This window comes from Heterocephalus glaber, unplaced genomic scaffold (genome assembly GCF_053883595.1).
Source record: "Heterocephalus glaber isolate CG9 unplaced genomic scaffold, H.glaber_assembly_v1.0 deba00001613, whole genome shotgun sequence".
NCBI classification, from domain to species: Eukaryota; Metazoa; Chordata; class Mammalia; order Rodentia; family Bathyergidae; genus Heterocephalus; species Heterocephalus glaber.
The window spans coordinates 5250819-5271352 of NW_028258384.1; the positions used below are offsets into that span (position 1 = coordinate 5250819).

The window sequence follows — 20534 nt, forward strand, 5'->3', positions numbered from 1 at the left end:
TGGCAACAAAAGGGGATCTGGAAAAAATGAAATCAGAAATAATTTCTCAGATAACAGGAGAAATTGTGCTCCTAGTGCAAGACATGATTAATAAATCTAGAGAGGAGCTCAGGAACATGATGGAATCCCAACATAAGAAACAAATGGAATCCAGAAAACAGATGCAAATAGACTTCCAGGACATGAAAAACTCCATTGAAAGTCTACACAGCAGAATGAGCCAATGTGAGGACAGAATTTCAGATATAGAAGATAAGATTGCAATTAGTGACCAGGAAAAGAAAAATTGCTTCAAAATTATAAGAGAGCATGAGAAATCAGTCCAGCAGCTGCTAGATGATGCAAAGAAGAATAACCTAAGACTGATTGGGCTCAATGAAGAAACAGGAGAGAGTGCAGATGACATAAAAAATCTCTTCACAGAAATAATGGCAGAAAACTTCCCAAGCAGGGGAAAAGAACTTGAAATACAGATAAGTGAGGTGCATAGGACTCCAAATAGCCTTGATCCAAAAAAATCTACACATAGGCATATAATTGTTAAGATTCCAGAAACACAACAGAAGAACTAAGTTCTACAAGCAGTTAGAGAAAAGAAACAAATGACATACAAAGGAAAGCCCATCAGAATCACAGCAGACTTCTCAACACAAACCATCAAGGCAAGAAGAGCTTGGAGTGACATATTCCAAGCCCTAAAAGAAAACAGCCTCCAACCCAGATTGATGTACCCTGCAAAACTATCTTTCAAAATGGATGGAGAAATAAGATACTTTCATGACAAAGAGCGCCTTAGGAACTTCATGAATACCAAACCAGCACTCCAAAGAATTTTACACAATATCCTAGGAACAGACATTGAGGATCACAACCCCAGGAAGGAAAGCAGAATGAACCCATCTGGCATGACAAGAAATTAAATGGAAAGGGGGAGAACCCAACAAAAAGAAAAAGTCATGGCAATGACAAGTCAATACATTTCAGTTATAACCATCAATGTTAATGGTCTCAATTCACCAATCAAAAGAAATAGACTGGCAGAATGGGTCAAGAAGCAAAATCCAACAATATGCTGCATACAAGAAACACACTTAATTCAAAAGGAAACTCATAGACTGAAAGGTAAAGGGTAGAAAACAATACTCCATGTGACAGGAACCTGAAAAAGAGCAGGAGTAGCTATCCTCTTTGCAGATCAAGTAGATTTCAAACCAACACTGATTAAGAGAGATGAAGAAGGACACTACATCCTTGTAAAGGGAAGAATCCAAGAGGAAGAGATGACAATCATAAATATCTATGCACCAAACACTAGTGCACCCAACTATATAAAACAAATACTAACAGACATGAAAAGTCATCTATGCACTAATACAATTGTAGTGGGGACCTCAACACCCCACTGTCACAAATAGATAGATCAACTAGACAAAAAATAAGTAATGAAATACTAGAACTCAATCGAACTCTTGAAAAAATGAACTTAACAGATATTTACAGAGTGTTCCACCCCACCAAATCAGAATACACATTCTTCTCAGCTACACATGGGTCATTCTCAAAAATAGACCACATACTCACACATAGAACATGTTTAAGTAAATGCAAAGAATTGAAGTTATCCTCTGTATATTATCAGACGATAGTGCAATGAAATTGGAGATCCATAGCAAAAGAAACTCAAAAAATTTCTTAAACACATGGAAATTGAACAACACACTTCTGAATAACCAATGGGTCACAGAGGAAATTAAAGAAGAAATCAGAGAATTCCTTCAATTAAATGACAATGACAATACAACATATGGCAAACTATGGGACACAATGAAAGCAGTCTTACGAGGGAAATTTATAGCAGTGAATACGCATATTAGAAAAACAGAAGGAGCCCAATTAAACAACCTGATGCTGAACCTCAAGCTTCTAGAAAAAGAAGAGCAGGACAACCCCAAAGCTCATACAAGGGAGGAAAGTATAAAGAGCAGAGGAGAAATCAATGCAATGGAGACTAAGAGAATGATATAAAAAATCAATGAAGCCAAGAGTTGGTTCTTTGAAAGAATCAACAAAGTTGACAAACCTTTAGCCAACCTTGTCAGAAAAAGGAAAGAAAAGGACCAAATCCATGCAATTAGGAATGAAAAGGGTGAAATTACAACAGACCCAGCATCAATCCAGATGATCATCAATACCTACTTCCAGAACCTATATGCCAATAAGATGGACAACACAGAAGAAATGGACAGATTCCTAGATACATATGAATTACCAAAGTTGAACGAAGAAGACCTAAAAATTCTGAACAACCCAATATCAACCAATGAAATTGGAAATGTAATTAAAACTTATCAACTAAGAAAATCCTGGGCCCTGATGGCTTCACTGCTGAATTCTACAAGACATTTAGAGAGGAACTGCTGCCACTACTGTTTAAACTCTTCAAGGAAATTGAAAGGGAAGCAATACTCCCAAATTCATTCCTGGAAGCAAGCATCACCTTGATCCCCAAAGCAGAGAAAGACCCAACTGAAAAAGAGAACTATAGGCCAATCTCACTAATGAACATAGATGCAAAAATCCTTAATAAGATAATGGCAAGCAGAATGCAGAAGATCATCAAGAAGATATACACCCTGATCAAGTGGGATTCATCCCAGAGATGCAGGGATGGTTCAATATACGCAAATCAATCAATGTAATACACTATATCAATAGAACCAAGGACAAAAACCATATGATTATCTCCATAGATGCAGAAAAAGCATTTGACAAAATCCAACATGCATTTATGATAAAATGCCTAAAAAAATTGGAATAGATGGTCTCTACCTCAAACTGATAGAAGCCATCTATGAATAACCAAGAGCCAATATTATACTAAGTGGTCAAAAACTGAAATCCTTCACACTCAAATCAGGAACAAGAGAAGGATGTTCACTATCCCCACTCTTGTTCAGTATAGTTCTGGAAACATTATCCACAGGAATTAGACAAGAGAAAGAAATAAAAGTAATAAAGATAGGAAATGAAGAAGTCAAATTGTCATTATTTGCAGATGACATGATCCTCTATATAGAAGACCCCAAGATCTCCACCAAAAGTCTTCTAGACTTCAAAACCAAGTTCGGTACAGTAGCTGGATACAAGCTCAACACACAAAAATCAATATCTTTCCTCTACACGAACAACAGGCTCACTGAAACAGAAATAGGGCAATCAATTCCTTTCACAATAGCATCTAAAAAACCGAAATACCTAGGAATCAACCTATCGAAAGAAATCAAAGACCTCTGAAAATTATAGCACTCTGAAAAGAGAGATTGAAGATGATATCAGAAAATGGACAGACATCCTCTGCTCCTGGGTAGGAAGGATTAATAGAGTGAAACTGGCCATAGTTCCAAAACTGCTATATAGACTTAATGAAATTCCAATTGAGATCCCAGCAGCATACTTCATGGACCTTTAGAAAACAATCCAAAAATTCATTTGGAACAAGAAGAGACCCAAAATAGCAAAAGCAATTCTAGGTAACAGAGACATGGCAGGGGGTATCACAATTCCCAACCTGCAACTGTACTACAAAGGTACTGTGATAAAAACAGCATGGTACTGGAAAAGAAACAGACTTGAGGACCAGTGGAACAGATTAGAAGATGCGGAAACAATGCCATACACACTCAGCCATCTCATCTTTGATAAAGGAGCCAAACACTCTCACTGGAGGAAAGATAGCCTCTTTAATAAATGGTGCTGGAAAAATTGGGCTTCAACTTGCCAAAGATTAAAACTACACCTGTATCTCTCACCATGAACTAAACTAAAATCGAAATGGATTAAAGATCTAAATATTAAAATAGAAACTCTGAACCAGTTGGAACAGAGGTTAGGTAGAACTCTCGAAGACATCGTTCGGTGTAGGAAAAGATTTTATGAACAAAACCTCAGTTGCCCGTGAACTAGCACAAAAAATCAACAAATGGGATCTCTTCTCATTAAAAAGCTTCTGCACAGTAAGAGAAACCACCAGCAGTGTGAAGAGACCACCCACAATGTGGGAAAAAATCTTCTCCTGCTCTTCCTCAGACGAAGGTCTATTATCTAGAATCTATAAAGAACTTAAAAAGATCAGACCTCCCAAATTTAAAGACCCAATCCAAAAATGGGCATTTGAAATGAACAGAGATTTCTCAGACAAAGAAGTAGAAATAGCAAAGAAATACATGAAAAAATGTTCAACATTACTGGTCACTTGAGAGATGCAAATGAAAACAATGCTGAGATTCCACTTCACTCCAGAGAGAATGGCTGCTATCATGAAATCAACCAATAACAAATGCTGGCGGGGCTTTGGGATAAGAGGAACCCTGCTCTACTGCTGGTGGGAGTGTAGACTGGTGCAAGCACTGTGGAAGTCAGTATGGAGATACCTCAAAGAACTAGGACTGGAAGTCCCATTTGACCCCGCTATTCCACTGCTGGGGATCTTCCCCAAAGAATTGAAAGAATCATACCACAGTGATATATGTGCACCCATGTTCCTAGTAGCACAGTTTGTAATAGCTAAAACTTGGAAACAGCCCAAATGCCCATCAACTGGAGACTGGATAAAGAAAATGTGGGTTTTTTTATAAAATGGAGAACTACTCAGCCATAAAAAATGAGAAGTTAGAGACATTTATAGCCAAGTGGATGCACATTGAGGTGATACTCTTAAGTGAAATAAATAGGACACACATGTATAAATACCAAATAGTTTCTCTGGTGTGAGAAACTGAAAGTGTAAATAAGGACTAAAATGTATAGTAGGTAATGTGAAATAGGAAGAAAAGGGGCAAAGGGGAAGGAAGTGGGAGTGCTAGGGCAAAGGATAGAAGGGAATGGGATTAATATGAGAAAATGGAAAAATAGGAACAAAATCTTTGTTAATAGGGAGGAATGGAGCGGTTAAAGGGAGGCCTGTTCAAGGGTGAAAAATAGGAACCAAGAGAGACTATGTAAAGGTGCAAATTTCCAATGATGAATGTCATTATATTGTATACCTAAAATGTTCCAGTGATTAGAATGAATAATCGATAATGCAAAATAGGAAGAAAAGGTACAAAGTGGTAAAAGAATTTATTTTTTTTGTATCAAATTCTTTTATTGGTACATTGTAGGTATACAACCCAATTACATTTCTCATTGGGAATTGTACTTTTATGTAATGCATCGTGGTTCTTATTTTTTCCCCATTCCTAGCCCTCCCTTCACGCCCTCCACCCTTCCCTATTTACAAAGACTTTATTTCCATTTTTTCCATTTCTCATCATTTTTACTTTCCCTTCTTTCCTTTTTCCTGCCCCTCTCACTCCCTCTACCCCCCTATTTGGGGGAGTCTGATTTGTTTGACTTCTTTATATATTCCAGCTATTAGTCCTTTGAGAAAAAGGTCTTAATTTTTTTTCCCTTTCTGTGGGTTATCTCTTCACTCTGTTGCTTTTGTTTTCCTGTGCAAAAGCTTTTAGTATGATTTAATCCCAGTTGTTGATTCTTTGCAGTATTTCTTGTGAAGTTGGGTTTTTGTTCCTAAAGTCTTTGTGTACACCTATGTCTTTAATTGTTTTACCTATTCCATCTTCCAGCAGATTGTTTTTGTTTTAATGTTTAGATCTTTGATCCATTTTAATTTAGTGCAAATTAGTGAAAGATGTCAGTCTAGGGTTAATCTTTTGCATGTGGAAAGCCAGTTTCCCCAGCACCATTTATTAAATAGGCTATCTCTTTTGGTGAAGTTGTTTGGCCCCTTTGCCAGAAATAAGTAACTGAGTGTGTTTCGAGTTGTTTCTGAAACTTCTATTTTGTTCCGTTGATCCTCGGGTCTGTTATTTTTTTGTTAGTGCCATGCTGTTTTTATCATTGTAGCTTTGTAGTATAATTTCAAGTCAAGAATTGTGACGTTCTCTTCCTTTCCTTTGTTGCCCAGAATTACTTTTGCTATTCTAGGCCTCTTCTGGTTCCATGTGAATTTTAGGATTGTTTTCTCTAGTTCTATAAGGTATGCTTTTAGTACTTTGATTAAAATTGCATTAAAAAATATGACCATTTTCACTGTATTGGTTCTGCCTATCCAAGTACAAGGGATATCTTTCTATTTTCTGGTATCTTCTTTAATTTTTTTCAGAGTACTGTAGTTTTCAATGTAAGGGTCTTTTACTTCCTGCATTAGATTGATTCCTAAGTATTTCATTTATCTTTTTTCTTTTTTTTGTACCGGGGATCGAACTTGGGACCTTGTGCTTGTGAGGCAGGTGGCTGAACCAGTGAGCTAAATTCCTGGCTCAGTATTTCATTTTTCTTGATGGCATTATGAAAGGTACTGTTTACCTAATGTTTCTCTCAGTGAGTTTGTTATTTATGTATTGATTTTGAAATGCTGAGTTTGTATCCTACTATGCTACTTAATTTGATTATTAAATATAGAAGTCCTTTGGTGGACTTTTTTGGGGTCTTCTATGTAGAGTACCATGTCATTCACAAATAATGATTCTTTAACTTCTTTCTTTCCTGTCCTTATATTTTTCTTTCTCTTGTCTAATTGCTTTGGCTAATGTTTCCAGAACTATACTGAATAAGAGCTGTGATAGTGGGCATCCTTACTTTGTTCCAGATTTTAGAGTGAAAGCTTTCAGTTTTTGACCATTTAGTATGATGTTGGCTATTGGTTTGTTGTAAATCGCTTTTATCAAATTGAGATAAAGACCTTCTATTCCAGTTTTCTGTAGGGTTTTTTAAAAATCATGAATGGGTGTTGGAATTTTTCAAATGCTTTTTCTGTGTCTAGTGAGATGGTCATGTGATTTTGTCCTTGGTTGTGTTTATGTGGTGTATTACATATTGATTTGCATATGTTGAACCAACCCTACATCCCTGGGGTAAATCCTACTTTTTTTCTGCATTCTGTGTGCCAGTATTTTATTGAGAATTTTTGCATCTGTGTTCATTAAAGTGATTGGCCTGTACTTCTCCTTTTTGGTTGGATCCTTCTCTGATTTTGGTGTCAGGGTAATGCTTGCTTCCAGGAATGCCTTGGGAAGTACTTCTTCCTTTTCAGTTTCATTAAAGAGTTTGAGAAGTAGCAGCATTATATCTTCTCTAAAGTTCTTGCAGAATTGAGCAACAAATTGATCAGGACTTTGCCTTTTCTTTGTTGGTAGGTTTTAAAATACTTCTTCATTTTCATTGACTATAATGGGCTATTTAGAATTTTTATATTTTTTGATTGAGCTTTGATAATTCTTATGTATGTAGGAATTTGTCCATTTCTTCTGAGTATTTCATCTTATTAGAGTATGGACTCTCAAAGTGTAGGTATTGATGATCTTCTGGATTTCTGCAGGATCCAGTGTGATTTCATTCTTTTCATTCCTAATTGCATGGATCTGATTCTTTTATTTCCTTTTTAAAACAAGGTTGGCTAAAGATTTGTCAATTTTCTGCCATCTTTCTAAGAACCAACTCTTTGATTAATTGATTCTTTGTATTGTTTTCTTAGTTTCCATTGCATTGACTTCTGCTTTGATCTTTATAATTTCCTCCCTCAAGTGCTCTTTGGGTTTAACTTGCTCTTCTTTTTTTAGAAGCTTGAGGTTCAACCTTAGGCTGTGTATTTGAGCTCACTGTGTTTTTCTGAATGGGAATTCACTGCTATAAATTTCCCTCATAGGACTGTTTTCATTACATCCCATAAATTCTGGTATGTCATATTGGCATTACCATATAATTATAGTAACTTTCTAATTTTTAATTTTCATCTGTGACCTATTGGTTGCTCAGGTGGGTGTTATTCAATTTCCACATATTTATCCAGGTTTTTGTGGTTTCTTTTGCCAGTGATTTCCAGTTTCATTGCACTATGATCTGATAATATGCACGGGCCCCTCTCCAGGTTGGCTGTTGGCCACTTGCCCTCTTCTGGGAGATGTCTGAACCTGAATAACTCACTAGCTACTGCAGTCTGCTGCATTCACTATTCTGTTCCACTGATGCATTTCTCCCATGGAGGCCTCTGGGATTACCAGCAGTCACTGTGAGTCTGCAGGTTCCAGCTGCCCTGCACACACAGTCAGGGCTCAGGTAGAAAGTGTCGCTTGCCACCTTCTTCTTCATTGAAGTCTCTCTCCTTGCTATCTCTGTGGGCTTCAATTCTCACTTCAGATCCTTGCTACATCCTGGGGACCCATTTCCTTCCTTCTCTTCCTCACATTGCTATATTCCAGTGTCTGGACACCAGATCTCAGAGAGGTTATTTCTCTGCTGTTCACCACTCTATCCCTGTGTACTGCTGAGAACAATGTGTGTTCTGTTGTTGTGGAGTGGAGCAATCTGTAGATATCTACTAAGTCCATTTGTTGAAATGTTTGGTTTAGTTCTGAAATTTGTTGATTTTTTTTTTTTTGTCTAGCTGATCTGTCTATGACATTGGGGTATTGAGATCCCCCATTACAATTGTATTAGTGCTTATCTGATTTTTCTATCCTTTAATGTTTGTTTTATATAGTTGAGTGTACCAGTATTTGATGCATATATATTTGTGATTGTAATCGTTTCTTGTTGGATTATTCCCTTAACAAGTATGTGGTGATCTTTGTCTTTTTTGGCTTGAAATCCACTTTGTCTGCAAATAGAATAGCAACTCCCACTTTTTTCTGTGAGTTAAATGTGTTTCTTGTAAGCAGCATATTGTTAGATCTTGTTTCTTGTTTCGTGATCCAGGAAATTGTAATCTGTTTCTTTTGTTTGGTAAATTGTGACCATGTACATTGATGGTTATGACTAATATGTACTGACTTACTTTTGTCATATTATTTTTCTGTTTTTGTTTCCTTTTTTCCCGTTCTGTTTGTTTGCCTTGCCTGGTAGATTCATTCTTTTGGAATTGTTGTCTTTCTCTAGAATAGCCTTTGGAATGTTTTGGATTACTGGTTTGGTGGTGTTCCTTATCGTGGAGTTCAGGTGTTCAGGTGTTCAGGTGTTCCTTATCATGGAGATATCTTATTTCTCCATTAAATTTGAAATATGACTTTGCAGGGTACCTCAGTATGAATTGGAGGTTGTTTTCTTTTAGGGCTTGAAATACTTCACTCCAAGCTGTCCTTGACATAATGGTTTGTGTTGAGAACTGTGTTGTTATTCTGATGGGTTTTCCTTTATAGGTGATTTGTTTCTTTAACAGCTTTTAATATTCTGTTGAATTTCTGGAATTTTGAGTATTATATGCCTTGGTGTAGGTTTTTTTCTGATCATGGCTAATTGGAGTTTTACATGCCTCACCTTATATGTATGACAAATTCTTTTTCCATACTTGGGAAGTTTTTTGCTATTACTTCTCTTAACAGGGTTTTTTTTTTTTTTTTTTGGTGGGGGGTACCAGGGATTGAACTTGAGACCTTGCCACTTGTGAGGCAGGCGGTGGAACCACTGAGCTAAATCCCTGGCCCTAGAACAGGGTTTTTTGTTCTTTGTGCTATTTTCTGATTTTTTCATCAATTCTGATTAATCTTATGTTATTCTTCTCTGTCATCTAGTATCTGTTGGATTGATTTTTTCATAGTCCCTTGCTAATTTTAAGAAATCTTTCATTTGATGATTGCTAACCACAAACCTGTCTTCTATATCTGATATTCTGTCTTTACATTGGTTGATTCTGCTGTGTACACTTTTAATAGAATTTTTATTCTCCTGGATATCTGTTTGAATCTGTTTTGTGGAATCTAGTTTTTTCTATGTTGGGCATTCATCGTGTCCATCACTTTCCTAAGCTCCTCTATTTAAAAAAAAAATCTGTATCTAGATTCACTATGTCCTTTATTATTATGGTCATCATCTCTTTAGTTATCTGTGTAATTATTTGTGATTTTTCTTTATTATTTGTGATTTTTATTTTGTGATTTTTTTTCTAGAGACTCATTAATCTCCTTTGTTACTTCTGTTACTACCATTTCAGAAAGTTCAGTTGGGTGCCTTTTGATTTCTTCCACATCAGTGCCCTCTGGATTTGCCTTGGTTGAGCTGGAGGTCTGGCATTGCATCTTGCTTCCATGTTTTCTCACTTTTTGTTTTTAAATTTGTTTTCTGCATTGATGGTTATAAATTGCTTATGATAGGTAGCTTTCATGCTAATATTGAGATATATTTAGGAAATGACTACTTTTCAGAGATGTCTTCTAGGTATATCTGGCTTTTGGCTTTTGAGTCTGACCCAAGATTCTGCTTCTTTAATTTATTAGGAATGAGAGGTTGCTGCCTGTCTTAGTTACTTTTCTCTAGGTTGCTGAGACAAAATATCTGACACCCAAAGTTAAAGGGGGAAAGGTTTATTTAGCTCACCATTTGTAGAAGTTTTAGTCCATAATTGGCTGGCTCCAAGGCAGGGTGGCAAGACAGACAGGCATTGCAGAGAAGAAACAGTTCATGGTGGATAGAAGGTAGCAAAGCAAGCAAGAAATAAGACATACCTCTTTCTGTCCCTTATATTGTATCCAGTCTACCAGGATTAGGGTGGTGCCAAAGCAATCAGTGAACTGATTTAGTAATCATCCACCATTAATCCTAGTGCCCTTAATCCTAGCATTGTACCATGAATCAGTCACATACTCTAGATTCCACCACTTCTGAAAAAGATCCATGTATGACTCCTGAGGCTTTGGGGGGAGCATTTAGACACAAGCCAGATACCACTGCCTGTTTGGCCTAGCACCCATTTATTTGGTACTGTACTAAGGAAGAAAAACTGATCACAGCTATGTCACTTTGGCTAAAGTAGTACAATCAGTAATAACAATAGCATCAAATACAGTCTAGAAAATGACAAACTGTGGTATCTGTTAATTTACCATCCTTAATCATAGATATAGGATTTATAGTTATATAATAAAATCTAAAGCAAATAACAAAATTATATATAGTAAATAACCCCTCAGTATATCAATTTTTCCTCCAGGGCAAAAAATTTAAAAGGGTTTAGAGAAAAAAATAGAGAAATAGAAGAGAAAGAGATTAGAAGCAAGGTGTAGGACAAAAGGAAGTTTACCCAATCTTCGGGAAACTGGTGAAAAAGATAGGAGGGAAAGAAAAAAGGAAGAAACAAAAACAAAAAACAAAACAAAGAAACTAAAACCATTGTTCACACTCATGGAAAACCAATGAAGGGGAAAAAACAAACTAACAACAACAACAACAGCAATCAACAAAACCCAAAAGCAAATCACAGGGAATGATTTCTCTATGATTTCAAGCCAGTGGTTATCATCCAAGGTGTACAGTTTTGTGGTAGTATCCAATTTAGGCATGGCTCTGTTGTCACTGGTACACAAAGAAGGCAGTCAGAGCCTAGATCTATGCTGGGTAATCTCAGGAATCTTGTAGTGGGTTGCTAGATAATCTCAGCAAGCCTGCATTAGGTTTACGATGGTGTGCCAATTCTGGTACTTTTGATGTCACAGAAGTTCAGGCTGATCCTGGTCTCTGGTAGGGTCCTGAGTAGTTCAGCATACAACACTGTGGGTGTCTCTTGCTGACCTGACCACCGCTCCCTGACCCTGAATGTCTTCCACAGTTGTCCCTCACCTAGTCACTGTGGGATTTCAACACTGGCAACCCTGAGATGAAGCCAACCCACAGGTCCTGGGTTCAGTTAGTCCCTTTCTAAAATGGCATTTACCTCCATTCTACTGCTCCATTCTACTGGTGCCTTTCTCCTTTGAGGCCTCTGGAGTCACCCTCCCTCATTATATCTCTGTAGATTTGATCCTTCTCTCTTACATTGTGAACCAGGACCAGGGAGAAAGTGCAGTTTGCCCCCTCCTTTTTCTGCATTGAGGTCTGTCTTTTCATTTTCTCTCGAGGCTCCAGTTTTCCTTTCCAATCCTTCCTGGGTCCCAGGGATCTACTTCCCTTCTTCTTTTCCAAGTTTACAGTGTCTGGATCCAAATCTTAGAGATTGATGTGTTGCTGTTTGCTGCTCTGCCATCTTCCTGGAATGAGGCTTAGTTTTCTGAACTATGTTCTAGAGATCAAAGAAAGGGCAAAACTAAGATAAAAGTGAAGAGGGACTTTCACTGTTTTATTTTTATGTTATATTGATAATAATCACACATTGGTTGTATAATTTTTGAAGCAAATTAAAATGACTTATAAATTAAAATTGAGAAGCAATCAGTTTAGTTAATGAAAAACATTGTTAAATGTTTAAAAAACTAATACAATATACCTCTTTCCTCTTAAAATATTTGATTTTTTTTTTGTACTGGGTGTCAAACTTGGGATCTTGGACTTGCGAGGCAGGTGTGGTACCACTGAGCTAAATCCCCGGCCCAAATATTTGATATTTTAAAATAGATTTTGGACCATTTTTTTCTAAAGATTGCCTTTTGTCAGTTCATTAATTGACTTGTTTTAAGTAGTAACCTTTATTTATATTAGTTAAACAGGATAAATGTTACATATATATATATATATTTCTTTCTTGGTGCTGTGAATTGAACCCAGAGCCTTCCAAATTAAACATGTATTGTACTGCTGAGCTGTACCCTCTGCCTCTGGATAAAAGTTGAGAGGTAAAATGCATCCTTTTATGGTAATTTTAATTTTTAGTGTCATATACTGAAGCATAAAAGTTGAATGTACTCTATTAATACCATATATACCCCCCAAATAAAACCAGGTCTTATATTAAACTTTACTCCAAAAGATGTTATAGTGGTTATTTTTGGGAATTGTCTTACTTTTTTCATGCATAACATTCTACATTTATTCATGTACAGCAGTCATTTATTCATGTACAAAAGTCTACATTTATGATAAAAATCTACATTTGTTCAAATACTCTTATGTCATCTTCTTCTGGAACATCGTCATAACTCTCTAAACCCTGAATTTTGGCCTGAATTTCTTGTGTTTTCATATCCTTTAGACTTAGAACCATTGGCCCCAGTCTCTCACGTCCAGCAATAGAGCTCTCCTTAGATGAGCAGTTCTTGTCCATGTAGCCTGCTCATAGTGCATTGGCAGCACAGCCGTCAGTGATTTTATCCCTTGAATTCTTCACCCAAGTCATGACCTCTTGTAGGCTAGGTTTCATAATGTGTCCATTTAATTGAGTGTTAATTGAAGACTTATGAGACAGGAATGGCAACAAAAATGATGACAGTTAAGAATGATGGTCCACTGGGCCGGGGATTTAGCTCAGTGGTTTCACCGCCTGCTGTGCAAGCGCAAGGACCCAAGTTCAATCCCTGTGTACCAAAAAAAAAAAAAAAAGAATGATAGTCCACATAAAAGCAACAAAAAATTTCAGGCATAAAAACTCAGAAAACGTTTTTGTTTCACATGAGTGCATTGAATACATCTCTTATAACATATGACATGTTGAATCATGAAGATTCCTATTAACTTATTTTAAGTATTAATGCCAATATTGTTATTATTATTATTATTTTTTGGTACTGGGGATCGAACTCAGGACCTTGCGCTTGCAAGGCAGGCACCAGAATCACTGAGCTAAATCCCTGGCCCCCAGTGCCAATATTATTGGCTGCTTTTTTTTTTTTGGTACCAGGGATTGAATTTGGGGATTGGACCTTGTGCTTGTAAGGCAGGCACAGTGCCACTGAGCTAAATCCCTGGCCCTTAATGTCAATATTATTTATTTATATTTATATATTAATATTATAATTTAATACATTTGCTATGTGTTGTAATGGCTGTACTAAATCTCTTCCTTTGGCTAATGATCTTAACTGGCTCTTATTTTTGGGGTAGGGCTTATGAGCCCTGAAAAATTATGCTAGGGCTTATTTTCCTGTTAGGTCTCAGTTTCAGGGAAGTACAGTATACACACATTACTTTTTTTTTAAAACAAACAGTGATGTAATTGGTATTGATACTATATATATAAATGGGGCTTATGTATTATAAATAATTTTTTTTCTTAAATTCTTTTATTGGTACATTTTAGGTATACAATATATTTACATTTATCATTGGGTGCTTGTATCTGTACATGGTGTGTCTTGGTTCTTATTTTTTCCCCATTACCTGTGCGCCCTTCACCCCCTCCACCCTTCCCTATTTACATACTTCATTTCCATTTTTTTTTCTTTTCTCATAATTTTTCCTTTCCCTTTTTTCCTTTCCCCTTCCCCTCCCACCCCCCCTACCCCTTTGGACCTTTTCTTCCTATTTCAAATTATCAATTATTCATTTTAATAATTTTAATCCTTGTTTACACTTTCAGTTTCTCACACTAGAGAAACTATTTGGTATTTACATGTGTGTCCTATTTATTTCACTTAAGAGTATGGCCTCAATATGCATCCATTTAGCTATAAATGTCTCTAGCTTCTCATTCTTTATGGCTGAGTAGTACTCCATTTTATAAAAAAACCACATCTTCTTTATCCAGTTTCCAGTTGAATAATTTTCTTGATTCAAAAAATACATTGTTGGTGATAGGTAAAGCATGTTAGAAATTCAAAATCAGTGACGAATCACTACTCTTTTCTAATTTCAATCTCCACACCTGCCTGTAAATTGACAGGATCCTTTCAAGCTCTGAAAAACATGATTACTTTATGTTGAGTTGTTACATGAAAATATAGGAGTGTGCTTTAAATCATTTGAAGATAAGATCTGAAATCAACATTAAAAAGTCAATAGCTTTTCTATACACCAATAATGAACTAGCTGAGAAAAAGGTCAAGAAAACAACTCCATTTAATATAGCTTCAAAAAAATTATAATCCCTAGTAATCACTGTAACCAAGGAGGTGAAAGACTTCTACAATGAAATTGCAGATCACTAAACAACAAAATTGAAGACACTACAAGATGAGAGAAAAAAAAAAGGAGCATGTGGTGGCACATGCCTGTAATCCCAGCACTCAAAAGCCTGAGGCAGGAGGATCACCATGAATTGGAGGCCAGCCTGGGCTACATATACATAGTAAATTCAAAGCCACCCTGAAAACATAGTGAGACTGTGTTTTACAAAACAGACGGAAAAAAATCTCCCATATTCATGGATCAGCAGAATTGATATTATTAACCCATTTATGTCAAAGGTTGCAATTTTTTGAATTTTTACATGAAATTCATGTTACCTAGAAAAATTCATGGAACAAAAAATTTTTTTGTTTTTTTGAGACAGGGTCTCGCTATGTAGCTCAGGCTGGCCTTAATCATGGTGCGTTAGCCTCCAAGTTCTGGGATTATAGGTGTGCCACCATGCCCTGCATGGAATAAAAGTTTTTATTATGTTCCCTTGTTATATGTCATTCCAAAAATGGAACACTAGGCATAATAAGATTAAAGTGGCCAAATTACCAAAAGTGATCTACAGATTCAATGCAATCCCCATACAAATTCCAATGACATTCTTTTCAGAACTAGAAAAAAACAGTCTTAAACTTCATGTGGAAACACAAAAGACCTAGAATAGCCAAAACAATCCTCAACAAAAAGAGCAAGCCTAGAGGCATCTCAATCTCCAATTGCAAATTTATCTGCAAAGCCACTGTAACACAAACATCATAGTACTAGCACAAATATAGACACATAGACCAATGAAATAGAATGGAGGAGACAGCAACAAACCCATGCAACTTACAGCCATCTGATTCTTGACAAATGAGCAAAAACACACTGGAGAAACAGATGATTCTGGGAAAACTGAATATCCGTGTTGTAGAATTGAAACTGCTAGAAGAAAATATGAGAGAAACACTGGAAGCCATAGGCACAGGGAGACTTCCTGAATAGTACTCCACTAGCAGTGGGAATAACAGCAAGAATCAACAAATGGGATTGCATCCGATCAAAGTTTCTGCACGGCAAGTGAAATGAAAGCCTACAGAATGGAAGAAAGTCTTTTCCAGCTAATCTTTAAAAGATTATATATAATAGAATATATAAAGAACACAAAAAATTTAACGCCAAATTATCAACAGCTCAATCAGTAAATGGACAAATGTATTGAACAAAACACTTTTGAAAAGAAGTACAAATGGCCAAGAAACATGTAAAAAATGTTCAACAGTTTTAGTCATAAGGGAAAGACAAATCAAATCAAAACTACTTTGATACGCTATTTCTCCCTAGTCAGAATGGCTGTCATCAAGAATACAAAAAACGGGGCCAGGGATGTAGCTCAATGGTACTGCACCTGCCTGGCAAGCACAAGGTCCTGAGTTCGACCCTGGTACCAAAAACAAAAACAAGAATATAAAAAACATTAAATTCTGGCATGGATGTGAGACAAGGAACACTTCTACTGATGGAAATTTAAATTAGTACAGTCACTATGAAATCAGTTTGGAAATTCCTACAAAAAAATATAAAACTACCATGTGACCCAGCTATCTACTCCTTAATTATATAACTGATGGAATTAAGTACAGGGATACCTGCATACGTGTGTTTATTGTGGCACAATTTGCAATGGCCAAGATATACAATCAGTCCAGGTGCCCATCAGTGGATGAATGGATAAAGGAAATGTGCTGTATATACACAGTGGAGTATCATTCAGCCATAAAGAACAAAATTATATCTTTTGCAGGAAAATGGATGGAACTGGGGACCATCACCTTAAGTCCAATGAACCCATCTCAGAAAGATCAGACTCATGCTTTCCCTAATAAGTGGAATGTAGAAAAAGATTGCATGGACATAGAAGGGAGACTGTTATTAAATAAGAGGAAGGAAATGGGATATGTGAGAGCAGTGTAAGGGGGATAATAGTGATTGATATAATCATATATGTATGAAAATATCACATTGAAATACAATATTTTATAAAGTTAATAGGAATTGATAAACTATATTTTTAAAATGTGAAAAAATTACCAAAGCCAGACTTGCTTAACCTTTAAGGCATCTTTGAAAACCTCTAGAGCTCACTGTAGCAGAACTTGCTACTCCATGAGCATTGCATTTGTCATGTTTGAGAGCATCATATACTTGGAAACATTAAAAAGTTCTCCTTTGACTTACGTTAGTATCCTGAAGTCTTCAGATTAGATACTCAAATTAAAGTATTAAATGTCCTTGTTAGCAGATCCCTTCGAAATGGGGTTGAACCCGGTGCCTTTGCTCTGAGCTCCATTGCGAGCCTTTAAAAATTTTCTTTTTAGTTTGAGACAGGGACTTGAAAAGTTGCTAAATTGCCCAGGCTGGGCTAAAACTTGTGATCCTCCTGCCTAAGCTTCCCAGAATGCTGGGATTACAAGTATACACCACCACACCTGGCTTTGGAGAGGCTTTTGATTACAACCCCAACCATATTTACTTGGGTCTCAGATAAAAGTTGAGAGTTAAGTTCATCATATTCTTTGGTGCATAAATATCAATAATCATCATTAGGCTCTTATTTTGTATCATTTTGTCCCCTCCTTCCATTGCTCATGCCTTCTGTCATTCTTCTTGCAATAGGGGCACTCTTGAATGTTTGACAGACCATAGGTGTTTACATTTAAAAATATACAATTTATATTTTGTGTGTGTTTTCAATTTTCATAAATGAAATTATGCTTAAAATTATTAAGAAGCCAGGCATGGTGATGCATACTTAGAATCCCAGCACTCTGAAAGACTGAGGCAGGAGAATCACAAGTTTCAGCCCAGCATGGGGAAACTAGCAATTTAACAACTTCTAAAGAAGCCCCTGTATCAAAATAAAATAGGGCTGGATATATTGCTCACTGCATCAGTGTGAAGGCCCTGGTTTCAATCCCTGATATCACACACACACACACACACACACACACACACACACGGAGAAAACAACTCATTTGAAGACTCCCACACTGACTGAATGAATTCTTTTGATGACATATAAGTTTATTCTTGGGAGATAAAAAGGAATATTTATTTATTCATTGCAGTATTGGGGATTGACCCCAGGGACCGTACACTGAGCTACATCTCCAGTTTCACCCTCAGCTTTAAAAAGATTTTTTGTTTTTGAGGTAGCGTCTTATAAATTTCTAAGTTGTTTAGAACTTTTTATCCTTCTACCTCAGCCTTGAGAGTGCTGGGGTTACACAAAAAAGGAATTTCAGTGTGCTAAAACTTTAGCCAAAGACCTTCCCCAACGTGACTTTTTAAAAGTGGGGAAATATTAGAATATCCAGATTTTCAACTGTTAAACCGCAAAGAAATTTGTTTTTTAAGTCATTTGAAGTTTAAATTAGGGTAGAAAAAGATGTAAAATGTATGGAGGGAAATCAAACACAGAAGTAATATTTCATTCAAACACTAGAAAGATTTCATGCCTTTCAATTGTTTTTTAAAATTTATTAGTCATACATTACTTAAATAACAGACACAGACTTTTAGTTTTTCAAGAGATTGGAGATCATCTTCCCTAATCATTTATAGATGGAAAAAGCATGGTTTTGGGAGTTAACTATATCTGTATTTGAATCTCAGTTCTTTCATTTTCTTGCCTGGTCTTCTGGGAAGTTTATTCAGTTTCCTGGTTTTCATATAGGGAAGTGGAAAACCTTTGCCTTAATCTGTTGAGGCTGCTGTAATAAAATATTACAAACAGTGGTTTATAAACAATAAAATTTATTTCTTATAGTTTGGGAGGCTTGGAATTATAAAATCTTAGAACCAGCAAATTCAGCATCTGGTGAGGGCTTACTTCCTTGTTCGTAGGTGGTGTCTTCTCTCTGTATCCTCACATGGTGAACTCATCTGTGTGGGCTCTCAGGGACCTGTTTTGTTTTGTTTTGGTTTTGCTTTTTTGAGACAGGGTCTCACTATTTAGTTGCCTCAAACTCATAGTATAGCCCAGGCTGGCCTTGAACTCACAGTGATCTGCCTGCCTCCGCCTCCCGAGTGCTGGGGTTATAGGTGTGCACCACCACACTTGGCTCTGGGGCCTCTTTTGTAAAACCACTAATCCAAATCCTGAGGGCTCTGCCTTCATAACCTAATCACCCCCCCCCCCCATGGCCCTTCCTGAGGTTAGAGTTTCAACATATCAGTTTTGCAGGGGCACATGCAGACTATGATACTTTTCACTATTAATAATAAAGAATGCAAAAGAGAAAAATGTAATAATGACAACTCAATAAGTCATATTAACAAATTTTAGTTTCTAGAAAACATTAGAGCTGAAAAGGATTATTTTGTCCAGTGTGTCAGGAAACTGAAACCCTCAAATGTAGGGTTAACTTGTGAAAGGTTCTAGCTTTCATACTGCCTGAAAAGCGAAGGTGCACCCTTTGTATATTTATACAAATTATACAAAGATCAAATGTAGAAAAGTAAACTGTGCCGAATTTCATGTTTGACATTTCAGGAGACACAGAACACTGTAATAATTACAGTAATTACATTAATAATAATGTAAAGACAACCCCTGTACCTCAGTATTTCCTATGTTAATAATTTGAAAGCTCTTATGTTTAATTTCAGAGAGACTGATTTTCCATTTTATCAGTATTTTCTCTGAAAATAAACCTAACAGCCTTAGTTCCTAATAAAAAATTCTGAGAGACAACTTTTGAATTAACATTGAGTGGTTTGGGAAGAAGAGGTGGTTTGGGAAGAAGGAACCATGTGAAGGGAGAACAATGCAGACCTAGAATGAGATTGCTAGTAGCAATTTCCAGCTCTATGGAGTCTGTGTCTGATTGTTTTCACCATTGTATCCCTAGCAGCTAGCCAGTGTGAAGTATATAATACACATTTAATAAATATTTGTTGCATAAATAAATACTGTTTTAGTTTCCTGCCTAAGGATTTCGTCCTCAAAACTGTATTGTGATAATTACCAGCTACCAGTATGTGAATTCCTTCTTAAAAGAAAATAAGGTTCTGTTTGTTTCCTTTAAAACCTTGGGTTTGAAAAGTCTATTTGATATTAACATTCAGAGAAAAAATTGAATACTGTTCTTCTAAAGGGAACATTTTTGCATTACATGTGGTTGGCCAGGTTTAGAACACAAATAAAAGTTACCAAATAAGAAAGTGTTTTCTCCCTCTGCATCCCGAATAGCATAGGATAATGTGACTTCTTCCTTCCTTTTTTATTTTGACACAGTCTTGCTATGTAGTTGAGGCAGGCCTTGAACTCACTACGGAGCCCAGGGTGGCCTCAAACTTGCAGTTGCTTGAGCCTGTGAAGCACTGGGGTTACAGGTGGGTGCCACAACACCCAGGAACTTCTTTCTTTTTATATAGTATTTTGTACATAGTTTCCATATGTCTTTTGTAAATATAGGCTAAAGCATTATAAATTTTAGCAAATCATCTAGTGATAAAATGATTTTTGCTTTTATAATCAGAACAGTTTCTCACTGGGTATGTTGGTAAATTGACATTATTTGGGAGAGGATTAGCTCAAAACCAGGTATTACTAAGAGATGTCAGATACATACAATATATTGAAACCTAAAGAGAAAAGAATTTTTCAGGTTGTTACTTTATCAGTAAAATATAGATTAGTACCAGCCAGGCACAATGGCACATGCCTGTAATCCCAG

General features: G+C 36.4%; 1 protein-coding gene across 2 annotated transcripts in view; it reads left to right on the forward strand.

The window, feature by feature from the left end:
- Atp7a (ATPase copper transporting alpha) overlaps positions 1–20534 on the forward strand; it is a 228203-nt gene that overhangs the window by 98219 nt on the left and 109450 nt on the right. The gene's annotated exons all lie outside the window — the stretch shown is intronic.